A 26,506-nucleotide genomic window follows, 5' to 3' on the forward strand; every position below is an offset into this window, starting at 1 on the left:
AACATGAGGCTTCTTTTATTTTTTGAAGTCAAGGTTCTAAGATAAAACGCTCGAGCGTTTTAATTTGCTGAAAAGTTTTGTTTTTATCACTATTTTTGTTCAAAACATGTCATGCAAATTTTATTTTTTAAATCTGATAATATATGCTTTAATATTAATTTCTTGTTAAAAAGGTTTTGTTTACAGAATTGGTCGTATGTCAAAGCATTTTTATCATAAAGATAGATGTTTGACATTTTTTTGAATACAAAATGAACGGAAACAGCATACCCGTGGTACCCATAGCACAGTGATCGGTAACGTATGTATCAATGCATAGGTTATTGGTGTATGTGTGCGTATATCAGTAATAATAACTCACTGTTGACTTGTGGTGGGTTACTGTTAAGGTAAACATCTTCCAGTAAAAGGGCATAAAATTTTGTTCCAACCGTGATATATCTTGAAATATTTTTACAAAACTGTTAATATATTTGAAAAAGTCTTTACAGTAAAGACAGACTTAACAGAACGGTTAATTCTGAATGAAATTTTATATGTAGAATTGTCGGTTTGTGTTGATGCTTGGTTCATGAATGTGGTTGTACTCAAATAAAATGATCTTTTCTTCATTTTTTGGAAAAGTTCTGATACGGTGACTTGTGGTTACATTTGATTTTTAATATTTGAATAAGCACTTTTTATTCTTATATACAGCTTAATGTTGTGTGATTCATGGATTCAATGACAAAAGCACTTGTTATAAGGGCTGCCACGTTACAAATATGCAAGGGAACGAGGTTATCAACGCCGCCTTTGAAATTACGAATAATTAATTTAGCAATCGTAAGAAATAATTAATTTGAATAAAAAAGTATTTGTGCTTTTGATTTACAATGGTCGGCTTCAATTTGATGGCAATCTTGAACAAGAATTTTGATGCCCGAAAATGAATTGATTCGTTATTCTTAATTTGGGATACATACGTTACCATCAGCATATTCCTGATCAGATGGTTACCAAGATTGTACAGTCATATTGTGCATAAGATTATGCTGATTATATGTCAACGGTTTTACTACAAAGGAATAACCACAATATTTGTTGTTTAAAAGTATTATTGTAAAGCTGCATGTTTTATGTTTTGACAAGTTTAATACATGTTATAGTTGATTGACAAGTTTAATACATGGTAAATTATAGTTGATTGACATAAATGTTTCCAAGAAAAGCTTGATAATTAAATGAACTTAAATTTGTGGTATAAGATGCATAATGTTGGTAAATAATAATCATATTTGCCACATATTAAGCATTACTTGAATGTATGTTTTTTCATACCCATGTAATTACTTTGGTAGTGCAGCTTAAAATACAAGCAGGACACATAAAATATTCAAATTGCTCTTTCAAATGTATATGTTAATGGCATCATAAGAGTATATATATGATTTTATGAGCTAATTATGTTTGGGATTTACCATTTGTCAGTGTTTTTAAATATGTATTGTAACAGTTAAATGTTCGTTCAATAATCTACTAGCGAAACTTGCGAGGTAATATCCCTTAATAACTCTAAGCCAACGTAAACTTACAATATAAGAGTTAACCATAATTATGAAAAGTCGTATACATAGTTAAAGCTTCAACCACGAATAATTTCTTGTCTGTATGTATCTTTCAAATCGTGAATTAGTGCGCCTAAATGTCGCATAACGTGTATCTTAACGCAAAATTACACAGAAGAGCGGTATATTTCAACAATGCATAACGCCTAAACAAGTTAAGTGGTGTTGCTGATTTATCGCTATCTTTAGTAGAACATATTATATTTTAAGTAGCCTGTAGGTTTAACTTTTTAAAACAAAAATATTTCAACATTTTTGTAAGGCAAGTGTTTGTTATTAACGACTTTGGGCGCTATACCAAATAGAAATTTATAGATACTTAAATGTTGGCGAGGGATACTGTATTAAATACTTGCGAAACTTTTGGCTTTCAGTACATCACGTGTCTGATAGACAGGCAGATACCTTTTAAATCTTCCTACATTGAGCAAGAGATAGTTATAAATAATCACCAAAATATTATTGTAACAGAATTTTACTTGATTGTCTCTGAAAAGAGCGAAGAAAAAAAGTGGCTTGAAGAAGTGAACTGCACCTTATCCTCTTATTTTCGTACACTATTCCTTACCATCAGACAAAAAACTGTGTACTTTTAATCGGCTCCAGACTAACCATGATGGAAATATATATTGAAATTTTACTTCTTATCAGAAAAATAGCTCACAACTATTTGAATAATTAGGGGAAAAGACCATTTTTGCTAATCGCACTATTCCTTATCCCGTGTTTTCAGGAGGATTTTCTATCGATTCAAATCCCATGACCAGCATTCCAGACAAATTACAGCACTGTTTCCAAAGTTAAAGGTACCGATAGATGGAAAAAACAGTGGAGCAGGTTGATAGCCATGTGTCATAGTCTAGAAATCTTTGAAAAGGATAAAAAGTAAGAAAAACTCACATTTTCAGTTTTGGCCGCCATTTTGTTTCGGTGGTAAGGAGTAGATCGAATACCCCCCTTGTATGAATCTTGGTCAGAATGTTTATCTTGATGATTTCTAGGCCAAGAACGAAACTGGGTTATATGGCATCAAAAACTGTGTCACACGCTCAAATCAAAGAAAAAGTAACATTTTAGAGACCATATTTATGACACTTTCTTCATGAAACTTGAATGTTTATAATTAATGAGCAATGTTTGACACTCGGTCATGTTGGGTCAATACTAGGTCACCACTCAAATCAAAGGAATAACTTGTAGAGGCAAAATTTATGGTCCTATCTTCATGAAACTTGGTCAGAAATTTTGTCATGATATTTCAAGACAAAGTTTAACAAGTAAGCGATTCAGGGTCATCATTGTCCTCTAAATGTACAAATTACCTTTATGATCTTATTTTGTATTTTTTGTATAGGGATCAGGTACATAGAACTTTGAAAATCAGTTGCAAACTGGACCTGTCGCCTAAATATGTTCAAGAGACAAAGCATAATAATATCTTCCATGTTTTTAAGATAAATGCGTAAATTGTTCATTTAACAAATCTAACATCAAATTGAAGTGCTGGGAAAATGACTTTTATCATCTGGTGGCTGGTACCAATATACTCGGACAAAGGTAACCCCGAGTCCACGGTCTCTGTCTTCTGACAACTATCAGCTGTGGAGTAAACAAAATAATGCCCCTTTGTTTGATATAATCACTCAGTGTGAAAATTAAGTTTCTTAACAGACTGTATTGTTTTCTAACATCCTTCAATTGAAAATAGTTGGCAACCAGTGGTGTGATAATCGTATAAAATATATGCATTGCCAACATCTCCACGCAATATAAATTATACACATGCAGTTGAAACTCAATATCTGTAATTTTATGTTCTTAATTTACAACTATGTAAAAGGAATGTTCACCACCATTAGCTGACCCCGTACAGCAAGAACCTTAACTCCATCCTGCTTTTTGTAAGAATTATGGCCCCTTTTGGACTTAGAAAATCAGATTACTTGGTTAAAACTTGAGTTTAGGGCAGCTTTTCTCCTAAACTATCAAAGCTATTGCTTTAAATCTTGCAACACGTGTTCATCATCACAAGCTGACCCCATACAGCAAGACACATTACTCCATCCTGCTTTTGTAAGAATTATTGCCCCTTTTGGACTTTGAAAATATCATATTTCTTGGTTCAGTTTTATGTTTAGGTTAACGTTTCTCCTAAACTATCAAAGCTATTGCTTTGAAACTTGCAACACCTGTTCACCATCATAAACTGACCCTGTACAGGAAGAACCGTAAGTCCATCTTGCTTTTTGCAAGAATTATGACCCCTTTTGAACTTAGAAAATCAAATTTCTTGGTTAAAACTTGTGTTTAGGTCAGCTTTTCTCCTAAACTATCAATGCTTTTGCTTTAAAACTTGCAACACTTGTTCATCATCACAAGCTGACCCCATATAGCAAGAAACATTACTCCGTCCAGCTTTTTGTAAGAATTATGGCCCCTTTTGGACTTAGAAAATATCGGATTTCTTGGTTAAGCTTTTGCTTTGAAACTTGCATCAGTTGTTTACCATCATAAGCTGACTTTGTATATCCAGAAACAACTCCATCCTGGTTTTTTAAGAATTATTGCCCCTTTTGGACTTAGAAAATTATGGGTAGGACAATATTTCTGTTATACAGGGACAATCAGATGAGCGTCTACACCCGCAAGGCAGTGCTCTTGTTTAATGAGTTATGGCCCTTTGTTTATTTTGATTTCTAATACAATTTATATCCAGTGGCCCTCCAAGTCGTCAATTGGTTTTTAAGGCCTTAACTGTAGAACCATGTGGTTCTGGGCCGGTCTAATTTGAACCACTGCCTTACACTTGCATGATCGTAAGAGGCGACTAATAGGGTCTTAACACTTGGTTTTGCTGTAACTGTGATTCCAGCAGGTATGCAAATTTTGATTCCATAACTCATGTTTTTATTTCGATGTAAATGTAAATGAGGTGTGAAACCAAAATTTGTAGTCCTGTTTGGCGCCATATAACGTGTACTGCATTGGTGCGTCGTAAAACCCAAATAAATAATAAATTGTATCCATAATAAGAAAAAATAATAATAATGGCATATAGCTCATTAATGATGTCATCTCTCTTGTTTAGGATATGGGTTTAATTATTAGTTATAAAATAGATAATATACTGCAAATTTCCCAACATAAATTAGGGGAAGATAACGAATGATTTCAGACACAATGTCTTTCATCAGATCATCACAGAAAACCTACGCCACAACCGGGGATTGAACTCGACACCGCGATCCGCCTGTATGCACCCTCCCTATTGGGATATGCACGGTCAAAGATTTGTTCATTGCCTTAAGACTTCGATTTAACAGGTTATTTTACTATATATTACTAATGTAAAACGAAGCAATCACACCCACAGCAAAACCTGATATTAATAGATTTCATGGAGAGACAGAAAAACAATACATTAAAACATTATACTACTATCGCTGTATCGTACTTTGGTATTCTATGTGGGGAAATCCAGAAATAGAATAATGAAAATACTTGATCAAACAAAACCTTCAGACTATCATTTTCGTTTCAAAATCTCATTAGTGATCCTAACAATAAATACTGAAACTGGCCAATGAAAATTGATATAAACTGACCTTTTTTTACAATTCGCCACATCTGTTGAAATATTAGTCCCAATATACAATTTTAGTTAACTGGTTATGTAAACTCTTAATGTCTAAGTCCCTACAAAATAAACTCTTGTTAATTAAAGCATTTTTACTGTGGATTAACAATGAAAATGATTTCCTTGTGACATGATAATATTTGCCATGGCTTTTGTTGTCATTAATATTTGCGAATAATGCCATTTGCGAAATTCAAAATATTCACGAATATCTATATGTAGCATGTCCTAAGCAGTACATTACATAAATTCTTAAATGTAAACTTGGTCTGTAGCATCATTATATAGTCCTCTCCCAAGTTCGTTCAAATGGGGACAGTTGGCTCCTTTTAGGGGCCGCTAGAGCTAAAATTAGATTTTTTTTAAAATTTTATATAAAAAAATAATTCTTTTTTAATTATAATATTTTGTCACAAGCAAGATGCAATTAGTCAAGGTCGGCCTCAGGTGGGCGACTTAGGCCTGCTTGGGCCTTTTGTCTTATTTTGAGATGTGTGATCATTTACTATGCCGTCTGCAAATATGGGGTTGTGATGTATCAATAAACACCAACGCCTATCACTTGGTAATTGTAAATGAATTTACGACATGATGAGCGCATTGCTTAATTTAGCAATCTGTCGTCGTTTAATTGCCTAATTCTCGCTTATGTTGCCAGGTTACGCTCACTTAAGTATAAAGGGATGTACCAACGTCAGATTTGCGTCAGTATTGTTCACTGGCATTGCTCAGTAGCTTATGTGCAGAGCTATGCATATCCCAGAGGAGGAGGAAAGTTCAAACACTAGTTATTTTATCGTAAAAGAAATTAACAGAAACTAAAAGAAATAAGAAACGTTGCAGATAAATTATTTTTATTTAACGTTTATTTATGGTGAGAGAGAAAACAAAACTGGAAAATATTTGTAGTGAAAATAAACAGTAATTACAACTAGAAAGCGGACATTGTATATTTGTTAAAAAGAACCTGGATGAAGTGCTAATAAATATTTTCAGCTTACTTCGACGCGTACTGCGGACCACGGACTGCGAACTTACTATAGGGGTTTTCTCAGAATTGTATATACATTTTTATGCAAAACTAAAAGCGGCATATTTAGCATGTAATACTATCCGAGAAAAGACAGTTACTGTATAAGATTTATTAATATCCTTTCTAATGTATATTTGAATTACCGATTTACATGTATTTTGTCTTACAAGCATTCTTAACAGCGTGGGCGCATTAAAAAAATATCCTTTTATCTTTTATAGTCAATTCCGTGAGGTTCTAGCCAGTATTCGCTAGCAGTGAAAACGGCTGATTATTACATACTCTTCTATTCCCCGTTAAGTTACACTGGTACCGGTAACGTCAATATTTTTCCATACACTGACGCCTGAATTTCATATCGGGTGCGTGACGTAATTCAGTGTGTTGTTGCTCTATTTTTTTTCTATTTAGTTCAGTATTATCAATCCTGTTCAGGCTGTTGAACAAATTTATAATATTTGCATTATATTTATATTTACTCCTTAAGTCGCGCAATATTTCCACTGAAGAACTCGTGCATATTTCCCGATACAAAACTAATAACCTATAATTATTCAACGATCAACATATCTTTTATCCAAAGATTTGAACCAATGACCACCTGGTAAGGAGACAGACCCACTTCCCCTGTGCCGCAAGAGGTTCGTCTTTTTTTAAAATCAGGGAATCAGAACAACATATGTTACAAGTCATTTGAATATTTGGTATCAAAGAATGTATATAGTGATTTTGGAAACATAGTTTCGTATTATAGCACTCGTGAGTTTTCATGAGTTTAAATCTTTGTCCAAGTTCCCTAAAGCCGAGTATCTACACATATCATATGTATGCATGAGTTCGAAAAGGTACCCGACTAAAAAGGCTTTGTCAATAATGATAAAGGCTAGTCCCGACTACTTAAGCTGGTTGTATCATGATCAAATGACCAACCACACAGAATTGCTCAAATGGTGTCAAAAATATAATTTCGTTTACAATTCTATGCAAAATGTTCACAAAATAATTTTCGGTCTCCGCTGAGTTTTAGATCGACATTTTGACAGCCAGTTTTAATAGTACTTAAAGATTAAATTCCTGTAGAAACTGATAATCCATGCTGAGTAGTCACTTTAAGATAGTAAATTTTAAACAACTTTTAACATGCAATTCTGATATCAGACTATGTAAATACGAAGAGGCTATTTCCTTTGTTTATTTCCAAACATGCTGATACACTACTCATTCATGATGTTTTAGCTAAAATACGGTTCTTTATTGGGTCTCGTTTCGACGGGGTTGAAAGATACATGTATTAGAACTTCCTGTATGTTTAGACAAAGTGTTGAACTAAATCATTCAAGATATTTCAATAAAACTTCTATTTTATCAAACAGTAGATACAATTATCAAAATTAATGAAAAACTTTTTTCGTACAGAAGTCTACGATAACACGGTATTTATACTGTTCAACAAAAATTAAATTAAATGGACTTCCATTTCATTCAGAATGTTTTTTTTTTCTTCCACAATAATATTTTGTACCGCATTTTTTCTTATTTTGTTGTTAGGAAAAAATAGTTTAGGAATTGTATTGACGGACACATATTAAAACCAGGAATCGCCGTTATCTTAAAATCTATCATAGGTTTCAAGTTATATTTTAAATGCATGAACATATTAAGGTAAGGTATTATAGTAAAGTGGGTTCGAAACTTCGCATGTCATGTCGTTCGATTCGCGCGGAGGTTAACTAACGCCAGAAATGTCTCATAATGTAAAAACGAAATGTTAAAGCATACGGGTGATTGAAGATCCTGCTTAGCGCAAGTAAAATGCGACAGAGTATTTAGATGACATCTGAATATTGCGATTACGTGTTTTAAATGTAACCTATTCACTGTCCATATATTTTCAAACGTAGATATTGCATAATAGCAGATAATTATATCACAGTACACTAATTTGTACAGTGAAGGCAAAAGTTACTTCACATATAGGTAAAAGAATCATATATACTCTTAAGTATGTTTTCATTTTTGCGAACCTTTAAATATTTTGAGAAAACCCCTATTGTAAGTACGCAATCCGCTGTCCGCAGTCCGCGTCGAAGTAAGTTGAAAATCTCTAATTAAGATAGTGGCTACGTTACATCATAACTACTATGACTGTTTTATATTGTGTATTTGTACCACACAGGCTTTCTGATAGTTAACATTATCTTTTCTGCTTTACATGCAATTTGAGGGGCCTCCACAGTAATGCTGCCAAATCAGTTTAAGATTAATATATCAAGAAATTGCAAACACTCAGTTTATTTCCTTTCAAAAACTTACATAATATTTAACTTCATTTCATGTTTTTCACAGTGAACCCGGAACTTCAGAGAAAGTTCACTGTAAAAATATTATTAATGAATTTCACTGGTATGGAACTACAAAATAGGTTAAATTTATTTAAAATCATTGACAAGACATGAAATTAAAAGAAAAATGTTTTCAAGATCGATATATCTTGTACCACTTTCCACCAGATGTTACATTTTTAGTTGTGATTAAGCCGAACATAAAAAATTGCATTTCTGATGCACTTTCCATCTTACACTGAAAAATATATCTTCTACAGTTTTAATGTTTACTTTTCCAATTAAAAATGTGTTAGATTTAAGGTTTCTCAGTAATATATTTGTGTAAAATAAGTCTAACTGGACAATGAATGGATAAAGAAATATTCGATCCTATTCCAAAGAAGTTCAATTCAAGATGGACTTGCTTTGCAATAGCAAAATAAGCCAGTTCAAAACCTTTTTGATAATTAGTAATTAATAAATAATAAATCAACATCTGAATTTCATGACTTTTACAGTATATAGACAATATTTGGACTCTAAGAAGATTATGTATTTCATCTAGCTGTAACAAAATATGCAAAAAAGTGATTTTGTGAAAAAAAAAGAGATTTGGGTCTGTTTTGCGCTGATATACCACACTCCTACCAGATTTCAACTACAATATGGAACTTCATTTTGGACTAATTCACATATAACACTGTGTAGTCACTCCCTGTTTGGTGTAAACAATTCATAATTATGTCTCCCAACACACAGTGGTGTGGGAGACATGTTGATTTACTCTCGTCTGTGTGTGTGTGTGTGTGTGTGTGTGTGTGTCACAAACTTTGTCCGCACTGTAAGTCGAAGATTTCTCATCTGATTTTCACAAAACTTGAACAAAATGTGTTTGCCAATAAGTCTTCGGCCAAGTTCGATAACTAGCCAAATCGGCACAGGTACTTCGGAATTATGGTCCTTGAAACTTGTTTTTTTTGATAATCAAAGCACTGAAAGTCTGATAAGGTAGTTCAGGTCGTGGTGCATGAGTGGCTCATATACTACAATTCAGATGATAACGTAGTTGTGGCAGACATGTGCGTTTCTCAAAAGCATCTTTAGTTAATTCAATAATTATAGGCATGTACAGGTAATAACTGTTTTAAACTCGGTAAAATACCATTTTACCAGATTTCTACTACATAAACTGTAAGGTCAAAGATTTTATCTTCACGTTCAGGTCTGTTATGACAATGGAAAATGTCATGTGATTGTAAAATGTTAGATGAATATGAGATGTTTTAAATATCACACTAATCACAATCGCAGATTGTACAACTACATGTACAGTTATTATTTGTTTTAGTTCAAAACTGCTGTAAGATTGGTTTCATCATAAAACTGTAGAGTATATGCATTATGTGCCCTCAATCAGCACGTACAACACGTGCATGTTTACAGACTGGAATTTCATGCATATATTTAGCTGAAGGATGAAAAACCAATTTTATAGACTGTTATATCAACTGTTTGGCCGGCGGGCCACCAAAACATTATCTCGCCGTCTTACTCGCCGAATTAATAAGACTAGGAAAACCCATACAGTAATTACTGCAAGATATTTCCACATAGATTGTTCTTTCCGATACTTTCAGTAGGCCTACGAGAGATGTCTTGTGCTCTAGCGTAGTCAGCGTCGTATTGAATTTAGAAGTAAAGGTAAATCTTTCCAAATAATGTTTCTTTATTAAATGTACATAGCTAATCTTTTTTCCCAATTGTGTTATTGTAGGACCAGAATAATGACGCTAACTGGCGCTAACTAGTTATTATAGCTATAAAGATATTAATGATACTTAGGTGATTAGAATTTAGACCCAAGACTAACTAGAGGCCAGACTAAGGGACACGGAGACCTGATACCAGCCACCATTTACACACAGGTACCTATATTTAAAAAAAAACGTACAGGGAGAATCCTTAACCACCTCACAGTAGAGGGATACCCACTATGTATCTACCCCCACTTGGCACTATGTGCCTCGGCAATAACGCCTTCGGGCTCAACTTGTGCCCCAAAATAATTTTACGCGATTACGCCCACGAAATGTTATGCGTAACATTATGACGTCATCGAAACGTGATGACGTCAGTGCATCATTACGACGTATTAGAGTTCATGCTTATTGGCAAAGTTAGTAATTTTCTTTCAAAATATCTTTTTAAAGGAGATATATACTCGGTAAAATAAATCCTGCATAGCTTGATGTTTTCTTCGTTATAGCGCAAAATAAAAAAAATACATGCATTTTTGGATTTACCATAGTCAACAGATATCTGTAATAAGGACACCGGTCGAAACAGAATGAAAGTCAATACATAAATGATCAAGTTATAACAGTTTATATGCACTGGGGGTAAGCCTTCAAAAATGGCAGAATTAGCAGTAAATTTGAAAAGTGCTCAGAATAGTCTTGCTTGCATTCTTTCCTCACACACTGACCATACACACAGACAAAGTCCTAAATATCAGTAAGTTATTCTATTGTTGATCAGTCAAACACCTAGTAACTAAATTACTTTATTTGTAAAATGAATTTTATAAAAGAAAATAAACACGACCCATATTCAAAGTTTGGCCACTGTCACAGTAATGGCTAATCAACTACCATGGCGTCCGCTAAGACGACTAACTAATGAAGACCGGGCTAGTGCTCTGGGACATTTATAAGCTGGTATGCAACCCCAGGTGCAGCGATATTTGGAATTCACCGGAGTACTGTTGTTCGTCTTAATCAGCGGTATCAAGCAGTGTCACATTCAGCGTGGAGAATATACGCATTATTAGTGTTTGGTATTAAAACAGTGATTTAACCATTTTGACAGAGGACTCTTGGTTGGGGACTGCTTTAAGTTTATGGATTACACAAGAACGGATACTTGGATTTTTTTATTTTCGTTTTCAGTTCTGTGTTAAGCTTTGATTAAAGTTTAAATTGGAATATTCATGTTTGTTGTTTGTTATATAATAAAAATATAGTCACCCAAAACATCCGTGTGTGCAGAACTTTCTTTACCGAGTATATATAGGGAACTGCCTTGTATGGTTTTTGACAAGTAAGCCAAAGCAATTTTATTGTCTTGAATGTCATCCTGAAAATCATATGCTGCGAAGAAACAGTAATGGAAGAATCATCGGTAGAAACAACATCAACAAAATGATGCTTAAGCAGAAAATGTCAGGTCGAACGGTATATGGCCAGGGTTTACCTTGACATGAAAACGTACACATCATCTGTGGACGGAAAAAGTTTCTGTTTTTCCCGTACAAATGAGTATATAATAATGTACGTTATCTATCTGAGTCAGGCAATCTGCTAGTGGTAAATTATATCCTCTTTATATCTTTCAACCTCCTGACTGTTTTAGATAAAATTGCTCAAATATTTACCATCAAGAGACCGTTTGAAAACCAAAAGTCTAAAAAAGCTACAAACTTGCGAAATAGTTAATCCTTCCCGTTTGCCCCACCCCTCATACACAGACCTCATCACTCCACACTGACATTCAGGACACAGGGCACAAGTACAAACATCTTTTGAATATAGGTACTCCATTGATATTCAACATGACTTTCAAAAAGGTTGAGGATTTTATGAATACAAACAATATTTTGATAACCTTTATTGCATAATATGAAAAATGTGCCAAGTTGAAAAATTTTCAGTTGTACATTATAACATGTAAATTGGATATCAAAGCACATTGAAGTGGCTGAAACTACTAACTTGTAGTTCAGTACATAACAAAACTATTCCTTAATAACCTCAGATCCCCTTTCTAAATTCCAGTTTATTTAGTTCTGCTCATTGTTTTCTCGTTTAGGGCAAACCCATTATTTTAACTGGGGACGATATGCCGCTTTTCATGGAATTACACACTAGTGTAGCATTGAAGGTTCCATGTGCACCGCCGTATGAACACATCTGCGGATGTCTCTAAATTGTTTTTTTTTTTTTTTTGGTACTTTTAATATGTGTAAATGTTGAGTTATGCTCAACCCGGGGCTAGAGGGCGTGGAAGGTAGCATGCATTTCCACTACCGTCCATGAACAGGCTCAATCAAACCGAGCCTGCAACATTTTTGTTTTTGTTGTGTTGAGCGACCTGTGGAACTTCCACTTTTTCTATTTAAAAAAGATAATTTGTGCACGTGCTTGAAAATGTCCGCAATTTTGAGATTAGCATATTCAATATATCGAGTTCCAACTGTATATGTACATTCCATCGTTTGTCTAGGTGTATTCTTTTTACGTAGTTTTGAAAAAAAAAGAAGAAAAAGAAAACCATATGGTTATAGATTTAGTTTTTGATACTAGTTAAATTTCCTACATACTAAACATGAATTTAATAGACAAAGAGAGCAAGTATGCAGCCTTTTACAAAATAGTTTTTAAAATTTCTGTCTTAATAAAGGAAGGAAAATATAATCACTGTGGGGAATCACATGATCAAAATAATCTCAAAACCAAAGTTATATTTTGAAGAACATGAATAAATTTCCTGTCATGATAAGATATGAAATTTAAACATAGCCTATCATATGACTAATGAAAATTGTTAAATTATCACGGAGTTGACAATAATAATAGATATCCTGTAATTACAAACACTAAGGAAAATAAGAAATATCAGTTTCTTGAAGTGTTCCAGATAATCAGAAGGTGATTGTGATTGAAATCTATGTAGTTTTAAGATACATGTATGTTGACATATGATAGGCTATATTTTAGATTTACAGCAAAAGATTCTTCAATATTATCCGACATTATTCATAAGTTTATTTTGGTTTAGAGATTATTTTTATCATGTGATTCCCCGCAGTGGTATATTATGGTGGCAAGGGACAGTAAATTTGAAAACTCCACAACTCTGCGATGATACCGTTGCAAAATAAAAATTATAAAAAACTCCAATTTCGACAAATTCAAGGCAATTGTTGAGCGAATGTCTTGCATAGACATAGCACTTCAGTATGTGACATTTTCAGTCTGCCGATTCTGTTGCTTCTGTGATAAAAACGAGTAAAACACAGGTTTCAGGACACTAAATTTTTAGACAAAAATGGCCCAAAATGCACACCTTGCACGACCTGTACCGTATTATCTGCAAATGACTGACCTAAAACACATGCATATTTTTAAAGCATGTGGCCAGACGAAAATAATGGTGGGAAGAAAAGTGTCTCATAACCGTTTACTTTTTCCGCAAATTTGAGCTGAAGCTGGATGGATGGATGACCGTTTCCAATTCGTCTGATTCCCGTTACCTCAGGTAAAGTTTTAGACCCGGCCGTCTACATGGAGCTAGGAAAATCGATACATGCACATATTTATTTTACACAATAATCACTCGTACGCAGGAATCCTTAGTTCTATAAACATCATAAATAACCAGTTGAATATATATGCCTGTAAAGTACATATGTCTATTTTATTTTAAAAACGTAACCGGGCCAAATGCGAAACTGGCACCTGCCACTTAAACTTGAACCTGGAACTTTAAATGAAAAGAGGGCATAATTCATGACATAGTGGTGCCAGTATTATGCCCATGTGTCACATGAATGGGTGATGATGCGGAACAACCATTTAAGTATGGCAGTGATATGGTGAAAAAACATTAAAATTAAACTGAAATTCTGAGATAAAAAGAGGCATGATTTATGAAATATTCATGCAAGAGTTATGCCCCTTGTTTCATATTATGTGCATGATTATTTGGAACAATTATTTTATTTTTAAATCAAATCCATCAGATGAAATTGCACAAAACCTTTAACCAGAATTCCAAGTGAGAAGATGGATAATTCAGGAAATACTGGGGCAAGAGTTATGACCTTTGTGTCATATGATGTGGATGGTGATAAGGAACAATAATTTTAAGTTTGAATTACATCTATCAACTAATTATAGAGATATAAAGAAAGGGTATCAAAACTTAAAGATGCGGACGCGGAAGGACGCCGACGCCGGGCCGAGAAGGACAGCTATAATTCATACTTCGTATAGCCGAGCTAAAATACTAAGAATTACCTATTTTGAAGATAAAAGCTATTCATATTTGAACGGTAACTGACATGTAACGTCATGACGTGGATGACGTCAATATAAGGCAAGAATATTGCTGTGTTTCTGCAGTAATTAATTCATTATTTTAACATAACGCGATTCATTTCTCTTTTAAACAAAGAAGGCTAAAACTGTGTGTTATTATATAACAATTCATTTTGCTGACGTCACAATTGATTATGTCATAGTGTTAAACGGCATAACGGCCACTGGAAAAGTAACCAACAGAAAACAAGCAAATATTTAATGAATGACGTCAAGAATGTACTTTAAAATTCTTGGTAACGTGTTAGAATCGAAATAATGTATCTCATTTGGTGATTTGCTCTTGGATAAAATCATTGGTTGTCGTTCAGATGCGTATTATTAAATCATTCGGGCTGCGCCCTCGTGATATAATTCCTTCGCATCTGTACTCCAAATTATGATTTTATTCACCGACAAATCACCAAATGAGATATGTTATTTCTTAATTTCAGCATTATTAAACCAGTAAGCGTCAAATTTGGGACTGTACATGTTAATGAATTTATTTAAAAAGAATACATACACATATTTCATACAAACATACTAATTAACAAAATTAGTTTTTCATAAAGATTGTTGCAAATTCTCATGTTTGATTGTGGTTTGACATGCGCATTTTACAAATATTTAGGTATACTACCTCCTGAAACTAACATTCTACGCGTTGTTTGATTGGATGTTTTATCAATTACATGATTTGAAATATTTGTTTTACCATTTATCACAGTATTATCTGTGAGGAGCTTTATACTGATTGCAAGTTAGTTAAAAAATTCAAGTACGCGTACTTTTGTGTGTTAAACCCTATTTACAAAAATTAAAAAAAAAAATAGAAAGGAGAGTACGCAATCAAACATTGAAAAGTGGGAGCGAAAGGAAAATTAACACTTAAAAAAACCGATAAAATAGTAAAATCTTGACGTTATGATGGCGACTTTATATTCTCTGAGGAGTTCTAAACTAAAAACAAATTACATGTAGTTCAAAGTAAGCAAGTAGGCGTACATTTGAAGAAAAAAAACGAGGTTCCAATTTAAAACGGAAAGTACGCAATAAAACATTAAAAAGTGAAAGTCAAAGAAAAACTAACTCTTCAAAAATCGGATAAAAGAGTAAATCTTGACTTTATGATGGGGACTTTACTTTCGCGTAAACAGAAAAACAACCTGGAATTATATTTGAATGATGTTTATGAAAAGGAATGTGAATTCTAAATAGAACGGGAAGAAGTTGAGTTTATTCAGACAGGGATAGAGACTCTTGTACAGGATCTTGTTGATAAGATACTAGCAGATGATGAAAATGCCGTAGAAATATCTAACAAAATTGATGGTAGTAGTTTACAGAGAAGATTGTTTAATGAAAATAAATTAGTTAAGTTTATTTCCCCATTCAGAGAGACTGTTCTCTTTACAGGTATGTCGCAGGAAATAAAAGCTATGTGAAAACTGTCAAAAGCACTATCATAAAGGTTGGTAGCTTTTATGATGGAACAAAGAATAACTTTCCTAATGAGTTTGACTTTATCTTTCCTTTTCTAGGTATAAGACCAAACATACTATTTTATTTTATTTTTGACTTCAACAAAAATGTTTCAAAAGCAATTTCAGTACATGGAAAGACCTTGCAGTACAGTTGCCTGAGTGAGAAACATAAAGTAACACGGAAACTAGATTTTAAAGAATTTATAGACATACAAGGCCCAGCATGTAAGATGCAGTTCATTTATAGTAATGGATTTGGAGAAAAAAGACCTATACATGTTGATCTTGTACCAGCTTACAAGATTATTGATAGCGGTACTCAGCAGTGGTTTGCAGAGAACGTTAGACGTTCTGTGGAGCCAGAAACATTCCGAGAAGAGATTTTGGCAGCAGAGAGCAGCCTCTTTGTAGATGGGCAGATAGCATTTACTGAGATAGAGCAGCATTTCATGAAGAATATTTTATCAAAGAAACATGTGAAAGTAACCAGAATCTTGAAACATCTTCTGAATGGACATGGTGATGGTGAAAAGCTTGAAGAATACTGCAAACGACATTTCAGTCATAGAGAAGCTTATTATACATCTTACTGTATAAAAATACTTATGATATATCATCATGAAGCATGTACATACACTGACACAGATGACTTGGGACCTTGTGTTCTATAGGTGTTGAAGGAAATGAGTAAATACAAATTTAAGGATGAGTTTCCTAAGTTTAACCACTTCAGAGACAGTGAAATCTGCTTCAGCGTGTTTCCATACTTAATATCCACAATAAAAACTTTGCAATCAATGCAAACATCAGAAAATAACTACGATTATGATAAAGACAAAATACAGTCAGTATCAAGTCAATATCTGGACTCGATGTCTTTACTAAGTCTTTTCAAATTTAAGCGATTCTGTGTTATATTATAACGAAAAGATCCTTTGAGGCATAAAATGCAACCAGCAAAAATAATTACTGTCTTGGTTTAATGGTGACAATGAATAATACCACGCCTGTTCATAAATGAGACATTTTTTTTTTAAACAAGAATGTACTGTTTTATGTGATATTCCACTTTATTACAATGTTTCAGTAAATCATTGGAATATTAAAGTGAAGTATCAAATATAATGGTATTTCACTGAAAAGAAATACCTTTCACGTAACACATTATCTAACATTTTCACTCATGCCTACACCACTTGTGAAAATATTGACTCTGGTGTTCAGAGTGGACGCTATTTCACTCTTACTCTGAAACAATATTAACATATGCCTCAGTGATGTCATGTGATAAATTCTCAGACAAACAGATAAGATTTTTTGTGTTTTTGATTTGAAAAATAAAATCAGTTCAGGGTAGTACAATATCTTAAAGCCACTGTAACTGTTACGAGTGAAACTAACAATATTTACGTTTCCTTACCAGTAAATGACACCTTTATGTGAATAGAAACGTATTTAATTATATATTTCACCATCGTACCATCGCACCATCGCGATTTCATCATCGTGCCATCGCATTTTCACCATCGTACCATCGTTGTTTCATCATCGTGCCATCGCGCCATCGCGTTTTCGTCATCGTACCATCGTGCATCGCGGTTTAGTTTTAAATAAAAAGTCACGATTGTCCAAACGGAACCACTGGCGCCAGATCAGAAAGAAAATGCCTCTGTACATGTTATACCCTACCCCTAGGCATTATATAAAAACCATGGTCATGAACGGGAAAATATACTAACCCATTTCAATCGCGTATTTCATACCTAAAACATGCAGTTCAGTAAATGTGTACTATCGATATTAAACAAGCGATAATTTATCTTCCACCGTGCACCAGTCACACTGTCTCAATATTCCATATTGCAGAGATGCTCCATATATTTTACGCTTTAGTCAACGTTACAGAAAAAACTTGCGTGAACTCCCCTAATGAACATCCGGTCTAGAGGTCACGGCAGTGTGCACATGTTAAGCGAAATGTAAACAAACAAAAACAGAATGCAATATATACACAGTTTTACGATAAAACTCGAAATGATGAATGAAATTCATCTTGTATATGATTTTGAATTTGAAATCATACATTGGTATACATCTATTCTGTTTATTTAATTCATTTTGCACATTTATGCTGCATATAAACATTTTAGCGTACACGTGTAGTAAAATGACGACTGACATACATTTTCACATCAACCAATCAGAGTGTGTCTGTAATCTAGACCGGAACTTCACCAGGGAAGTTCAAGCAAGTTTTCTGTGTACCTTTGAAAAAACTGTAAACTACACGTTGTTTTTCTAAGATAAGAAGTATTGAAGAAATATGACCGGCACACAACGGAAGATAAATTACCACTTGTTTAATATCAATAGTACACATTTACTGAACTGCGTGTTTTAGGTATGAAATACGCGATTGAAATGGGTTAGTATATTTTCCCGTTCAAGACCATGGTTCTTATAGAATGCCTAGGGGTAGGGTATAACATGTACAGAGGCATTTTCTTTCTGATCTGGCGCCAGTGAACGGAACACCGTATTTTATGTATTTATACTGAAATGTTATGAGGAATGTAAGAACACGGGTGATGTTAACTAATGTTACTGGGAATATAGCTAGCTTAAACGTTAATTCTTACGGCCATTTTCAATATAAATTTAACAGCTTGACTTGCGGATGCGCAGGCTGGTCTGGATCCATGCTGGTCGCAAAGCCACTATGTTGGTTTTCTTATGACGCGGCTCATTTCAAGACTACCCTTGAGAATGATAATTGCAAGCACAAAATGTCAGATAAAAAGTACAGCTGTATGTATTTTAAGCTTTGAAATATTGTTGAACATATAACTTACTTTAGAATTAAAATGTTTTAAAGCTACATTAAACTAGAAAGCTTATGCTATTTATTTTTTCGCGAACAAATTACGATAAACGTTTCGACCAATCTGGAAACCCATACATGTAATTATTTTGGAAAACAATGAAAATGCTTATAATTCAAAAGCTACTATAATCGTTAAACCTCACATAAGTATTAATTTGTAAATGACCCTTGCTTACATTATCCCCTCGGTCCAGTCAAAGTGGAGCTTTTGTTGCTTTGTGTGAAAATATTGAAATAATTCTAGGTTTCTAGTTCAAAAATTATTATAATCAGATAGAATCACCAAACCACACTTAATGATTGATTTACGCATAACCTTTGTATCCCCTTTGACTTAGCAAAAGCAGTTCTTTCCCTTGATTTATTAAATTCTAATTTTACAAAAGTCAAAATTCAAGCAATATTTTTATAAGCACATGGAATTTGCTCACATGTTGTGGGCAGTGGTGAATGCACATCGTTCATCAGAATATCTTCAGTAATTGCAGACTTATCCCCCTTTAATGATTTTTAAGTTCATAGATTTCCTCAATATAGCTTTTATAAAATCTTAGCCATCATATTTATTTTTCATTTTTATGTGCTAGAATACAGCTGCAAGATAATAGTTGCAATGGTCTTCTATCAAGTTTGTTCAAATGTTTCAGCTAAATCCTTGTAGGGGCAGTCAGACCAAAAAAAGTAAAAATGTTTAAAGAGCTTCTAGTAAATCGCTTGATGGATCTTTATCAGTCTTTGTGTGTAGATCTAAGTAGGAGGTTCTCTTTCAAATTTGTTCAACTGGGGGTACTTTGCCCCTGTTAGTCGTGGCTACAGCTAAAATAGAATTACCTTTAAAGGACTTCTTTCCATGTATCTCTTGATAGCATTTTCAACTTACGGGGCCGCTAGAGCTAAAATTAGAAAGAAAAATCTAATGAACTGCGAGATGGTTCTTTCTTTGACTTGATATCTAGCATCAATATGATATCAGTATTTTGTAAGTATACTTGGTGTCCTACTACTTAGCCCGTACTTTTAATCATGTGATGCGTGATGCTCTACTATAACAGCATTTTTAAAGTATTTTTGGTGTACAACTACCTAGTCCGTTCTTTGAATCATGTGATGCGTGATACTCTACTATAACAATATTTGTAAATATATTTGGTGCCGAACTGCCTAGCACGTGCTTGAATCACGAGATGCGTGATACTCTACTATAACAGCCTTTTGTAAATATATCTGGTGTCCAACTACCTAGCTCGTACCTTGAATCACGCGATGCGTGATACTTTACTATAACAGCCTTTTGTACGTATATTTGGTGTCCTAGCCCGTACCTTGAATCACGTGATGCGTGATACTCATCTATAACAGTCTTTTGTAAATATATTTGGTGTCCAACTACCTAGCCCGTACCTTGAATCATGCGATACGTGATACTCTACAATAACAGCCTTTTGTAAGTGTATTTAGTGTCCAACTACCTACCCCGTTCCTTGAATCACGTGATGCGTAATACTCATCTATAACAGTCTTTTGTAAATATATTCGGTGTCCAACTACCTAGCCCGTACCTTGAATCACGTGATGCGTGATACTTTACAATAACAGCCTTTTGTAAGTATATTTAGTGTCCAACTACCTAGCCCGTACCTTGAATCATGTGATGCGTGATACTCTACTATAACAGTCTTTTGTAAGTATATTTAGTGTCCAACTACTTAGCCCGTACATTGAATCACGTGATGCGCGATACTCTTCTATAACAGTCTTTTGTAAGTATATTTAGTGTCCAACTACTTAGCCCGTACCTTGAATCACGTGATGCGTGATACTCTTCTATAACAGCCTTTTGTAAGTATATTTAGTGTCCAACTACTTAGCCCGTACCTTGAATCACGTGATGCGTGATACTCCACTGTAACAGCATTTGCAAATTTGTACACTTGGTGTCCAACTACCTAGCCCGTACCTTGAATCATGTGATGCGTGATATTCCACTGTAACAGCATTTGCAAGTACACTTGGTGTCCAACTACCTAGCCCGTACCTTGAATCTTGTGATGCGTGATATTCTGCTACAACAGCATTTTGTAAGTACACTTGGTGTCCAACTACCTAGCCCGTACCTTGAATCACGTGATGCGTGATACTCCACTGTAACAGTATTTTGTAAGTATACTTGGTGTCCAACTACCTAGCAAGTACTTGAATCATGTGGTGCGTGATACTCCACTATAACAGTATTTTGTAAGTATACTTAGTGTCCAACTACCTAGCCCGTACCTTGAATCACGTGATGCGTGATACTCCACTGTAACAGTATTTTGTAAGTATACTTGGTGTCCAACTACCTAGCCCGTACCTTGAATCACGTGATGCGTGATATTCTACTACAACAGCGTTTTGGAAGTACACTGTGTCTAACTACCTAGCTTGAGTTTCTTAACACATGTCTGATACTCCATTATAACAGCATTTTGTATGTATATTTGGGAGATTAACTACCATGGGTGTTTTTATATTGTGTATTTTGCACCCCACATTATTCTTACAACTTACACAATCGTGCACCTTTATGGTACTTTGTATACCATCTGATGTAAACATCTTGCTGAAGGTATTCAACAATGTCAAAAGGATGGCCCAAACTTTATTTCGGGCTAAGTGCCAGTCAATCTCTTAGGACATCTCCAGAATTATTAGTCATAGTTTCTGCCCCATCTAAACATTGACTCTATGGGTAGCAGAATGTGGAGCTACAGTACATTTAATTTAGCTAAAGTCTTCCTTTAAAGGAAGGAGTTCATATGCATTCAAATTCTTATATGAGGAGGATGGAATGGGAGGAGCATACATAAATGTGAAAGCAGTTTCAATATTTTTCCATAATTTAATATCATTACGTAAGTTCAAAATGGTCACTATAACAACAGAAATTGTACAAGTTAAATTTCCATGCACAACAGAAAATAAACACCCTTTAGTAACATTTGACATACATAATGCATACCTAACTGGAATGTAAATAAAACTAATAAAGACAAAATAATAAACAAAAAAAAACATGGAATAACCTAACAACAATCAGAATGTTATATTTTATCTGAAAACCTATTGCCCACTCAAGGAATGTCTATGTACTTTCCACATTCAATTAAATATTGTATTCCATGATAAAATGTCCAGTCATTTTATATTTTAGACAGACTAAAGATCTACTAAAGATAAAGCGAAAGTGTTATTTTTATGTAACAAATTGCTTAATCAATGCCACAATTGTTATTACACTGGTAAAACAAATAGATGAGATAATTTTCAGATTATCTGCTGGAACTACACTATCAAAAGATGAGATAATTTTCAGAATACATGGACACCTACTACATTGTATTAATAAATGAGATAATTTTCAGATTATCTGGACTCCTACTATTTATAGATTAATAGATTATCTAGGCTTCAAAAATAAAGCAATGAGATAATTTTCAAATTATTCAGACTTGCACTATAACAGCTGGCATAATTTTCAGATCATCTGGACTTTTACTACAAAGAAAGATATTGGGCTAATACAACTTATTTCATATTCAAAAATATAATCTGTGGTATTTTAATACCAACTAAAGATCTGCTGAAATTGCTTTTTACACATCTTACTTTTTGTATCTTTCAAAGACTTTGGGAAAAGATTAAAGCAAAAACTTTCAAAGCATTAAATCATATAATTTTTACAACGTTTGCAAGTTTTCGCCAATGAAACTTATTAAAAATCCTGTTTTTAAACTGCAGTTCTTAAGATATGGAAAGGATTCAGACAAAATGGGACTGAACAAGAATTACAACAACTAATAGTAATATACATAAAATATCTTGTAAAAACAAAGAAAATATATGAAAAAAACAAATGCATTGCAAATAAAGCTCTGAAGTAAATATTTATACTGAGATTTCTCTATCGAACACAGATGCAAACTGGAATTCGAAAATATGTATATAAATATATAACAATCACACATTTCTAATGTTCATATATGTTCTAACAACCTCTTTAACAGAAAGACAATTTTCCCATAGAAGCCTAGGATTATACAATATAAATATATATATTTCATTGATCAGGATAAATCCTGAATTGACAAATTGTTTAACATTTCATGTTCATTCTTAAACATATGTTACTAAAGAACAGGAACAGTCATTTTTTTTTTTACCAAAGAGACATGTACATTTCCGGGACTTGATGTCATTTTAAAGTGTGTATTTGCATTAAAAGGTTCAGTAATGTTAGTATCTTCAAACTTACACAGGCAAAGAAGCTTGTCTTTTATATATAGCTATTGCCAAAATTAGCACCTTCTTTTCAATAAACTCACTATGTAGTGTATTTTTACATTTCCCTTTTACTTATGTACTTATTTTTTTTACAGGTTTGTGCTTATATGTGCTATGTATGTACCGGTAAGTTTGAATTATAATCATTTTTAACCATGTCATTCTTAATTGCTTTCATTTAATTCATGTTTTAATATCCCTAATTTTCCCCTTATTTTTCTTTTTAGCCACTTTTATTTGTTTTTTCCCCGTTTTTTTTTTTGGGGGGAAATGCTCATGAGCTAATGTTTTCTGATATACTTTATCCGACGTAAAATAAAGATTCTTGTATCTTGTATCTAGTGAATTATCATTATACAACAAATAAAGTTATTACCCGTGCACTGTGATGTGGCCCCTTTATCGGAGAAGATTGTGGTCTTGAATTTAAGGGAAAAAATTTTGCTCAAAAAATGCACCATTTTCCTTTACACAATAATTAAAAAATTTGAGCCAGCATGAAAAAACCAACAGGGGTTTGCGACCAGCATGGTCCCCCAGCCTGCGCATCCACGCAGTTGGTCAGGTCCATGTGTTCGCAAAACCTTTCTCCAATTAAAAGGGTTTAAAAGTGAACAGCATGGCCACAAAACTGCACGGATGGCAGGTGGTTGGTCTATGGGTCGCAAACCCAAAATTTTGTTTTCTCATGGGCAGCTCAAATTTTACAGAAAAAATAAATTTTTGGACAAGGAAATCCTTCCCTTTGTTTAATCAATTTAAAATTTTGATAAATAAAAAAAGCCCTGGTTTTTTGGAGAATAAACCCAAAGAATTAAAAAAAGTACTTCAAAACAAAAAACTACATAAAAATTTGATCGGAGTGCCCAAAACGGGAAAAAGAGCTTATCCCTGTTTTAGCCCAAAGAAGGATTTTTTTCTAAAAACATTTAAAATATTAAAGTATATAGACACAAAAACCATCTTAACAAAGTTAACAAATTCTGAAAAAGTTTTTTTAAACAAAAATTTAACAAGTTTGTATTTTAGCAATACTATGCATTTGGGTTTAAAAATAAATAAATTTTTTTTCAAATATTCTAATCAACTAAAAATGTTATACATAAAAAAAAGGGAAAAGTTTTTTTTAAAGTCAATGTTTTTAAAATTTTTAAATGGGATTTTTACTTTTGAGGTACATGTACCTATCAAAATTAATAAAAATGGACAATGGAAAAACTTTAATTTTTTAAAAGTCAATGAAATTCTCATCCTCCCCAGAAACTGGTTTTAAAAATTTGGGGTGAAAAAAAGTTGTACGCGAATTATTGCATCAATTTTTTTCAGGGGTGAGCTAAATGCTTTTTTTCAGTTATTGCAAAATCTTGTTGAAAGTAGGGCAAAAATTTATTTGAAAAGCAAGTTGAAAATGCCATAAAGCAAAAATTTACCTCTCAAATGAAAAAAAAAAGTATCATTTCATTTTCACATGGGTTTTTATCAAAAATATAGTTGTTTTTTTCGCTTGGCTTGGCTGGTAGTGGTTGGTATCAAAACTTCAGACAATTTTCCTCTTTTTACTTTTTTTTGGGACCATTTTTGTTTTGTTTTTACACTTTTGGTTTCTAAAAAGTTAAAAAATTTTCCTAAACCGAAAACCGGGCAGTTTTCCCAAACCTCACTATTATCATTGCAATTTCACTTGGTTTTTTACTAACTTATAATTGGGTCAATTCTTAGAGAAACAACCTAAACTTAAAAATTCAGGTAAATTTCATGGAAAAAAAATATCTCAAGAAAAAAACATAAGGGAAAAATTGAGAAGATTCTGTTACTGAGACGAACAAAAAAGGGTCACAAATGACTAGTTAAAACCCTTATTTAAATTTTCTTAACAGAAAAAGGGTCGGGAAAGTTTAATAAAAAAGCAAATGATTGTGTTTGGGGAAAATTTTCACATGTCTTTGTTTCTCAAATTTTAATTAGTAAGCAAAAAGCTTTTAAAAGAAAACAATACCGGGTAATTCATGGTTACATGGGGTAATCTTGCTGTTTTAAATGCAACTTAAATTAAAGTAGAATTTGAAATTTGTTGTTCTTTTTTGCAAAAATTAGCAAAAATAAAACTATGTAAGTTTACTGAATCACGGTTTTTTAGTATTTTGAGAAGAATTCTTTGGGCCTCACAAATTCTAAAAAAAAACTGTAGAAACAATGTATTTTTATCATTTATACAAAATATTAAGTACAGTTTTAAAAATTACATATTTATGGTGATCGGGGCTGTTGAAAATTGTTGTTATCTTTATTTAATTAATTTATATTGTTTTCCCATTTACCCCCTCAACTTATTTTTTCTTCAAAAAAAGTGTAAAATATCTAAAAAAAAATCTAGATTATTCACATATAATAAAATGTATAATAAATTTCATCCTTCAAACATTTTACAATATAAAATAATTATGTAAATAATTACACAGTTTATGTAAAGTAATCCATTTCAACACAACCATTTGAACAGTTATAAGTAACAAAACTCTGAGATTATCAACCAATATATAACAGAAGTAAAATATCGCTTGCACCAGCCTACAATTAACAAAAATATCCCCTAAATCTCGAAAAAAGTTGGTTTACTTTAAATTTTTCGTAGGATTTTGGTTATTTCAAGCCCATTTTTTTGAGTCGGAAAAAAAATTTTGAGTACATACATTCAGTTAGGGTTTTTTAAACCCCGGATTTTTTTGAGTCCCAAAAATTTAAAATACAGTGTCAATTTTTGTTTTTAAAAAAACATCGAGTCAGTAAATCTTTACTTCTGACAACCCATTTTTTAAACAATTTCTTATGAAAAATCCGATGCAAACAGAAAAATTTTTCCCTTTAAAAGTTTTTGTCTGGCCTAACAAACAAAAATGCACCTATGATTTAAAAAACCCAAAAAGTATAAAAACTTAAAAATAGTGAAAAACCTACATTGTGTTATAAAGACCGGAATTTTAATTAAGAAGAGTGAAAGGTTTTGAGCCCCGGAATTTTATTGTTTTAAATTTTTTAATTTGGGCCCAAAGGTTTTTAAAAATCGTTTACTTGCTTTT

The sequence above is a fragment of the Mercenaria mercenaria genome, chromosome 18, assembly GCF_021730395.1.
Source record: "Mercenaria mercenaria strain notata chromosome 18, MADL_Memer_1, whole genome shotgun sequence".
NCBI classification, from domain to species: Eukaryota; Metazoa; Mollusca; class Bivalvia; order Venerida; family Veneridae; genus Mercenaria; species Mercenaria mercenaria.